Here is a 630-nt window from a genome sequence, read left to right on the forward strand (position 1 = left end):
AGTACTTAGGAAGTGTTCTATCTTCAACAATGCCATACAGCAAGAGATTAGCAACAGAATACAAAAAGTTTCCACGTTCTATCACTCTGCACATCAAATAATTTGGGATAAAACATTTCTGTTAATTTTCAAGATCAGCTTGTACAAAATATATCTGGTACATATATTGACATATGGTCTGGAAGCAGCAACAGATCAAGAGTCAACTTAAGGCAACAGCGTGGAAATCTGACAGCAGCCTGGATTAGAAAGATGCTTGCTGGAAAGCCTAGAAGTAAACAAGATAGCAAAGGTATGGTCACTTGAAAAGAATGGATTCTGACAAGACTCCTGGGGCATACTTCGACGGCAGTGTTCCTAGGAAGAGAACAAGAGGAAAACTTCATAATGTTAGGGAGAAGCCTATTTTCAAGGATCTTGAAATTGTGTAAACTGGCATCACGTATATAAACATTTTTGGATGGAAAGGAAAAACTGGAGGAGGATCACACACAACCGCACATGGAGAGGGAATAAATGATGATTATGATATATCCATGATGTACTGAATATGGAAAAAACAAAGACAAAAAACCAACAATACACTTTTGGATTTACTTATTCAACATATATTTATATTAGGATGGCACC

This window comes from Anabrus simplex, chromosome 10 (genome assembly GCF_040414725.1).
Source record: "Anabrus simplex isolate iqAnaSimp1 chromosome 10, ASM4041472v1, whole genome shotgun sequence".
Classification (NCBI taxonomy): domain Eukaryota; kingdom Metazoa; phylum Arthropoda; class Insecta; order Orthoptera; family Tettigoniidae; genus Anabrus; species Anabrus simplex.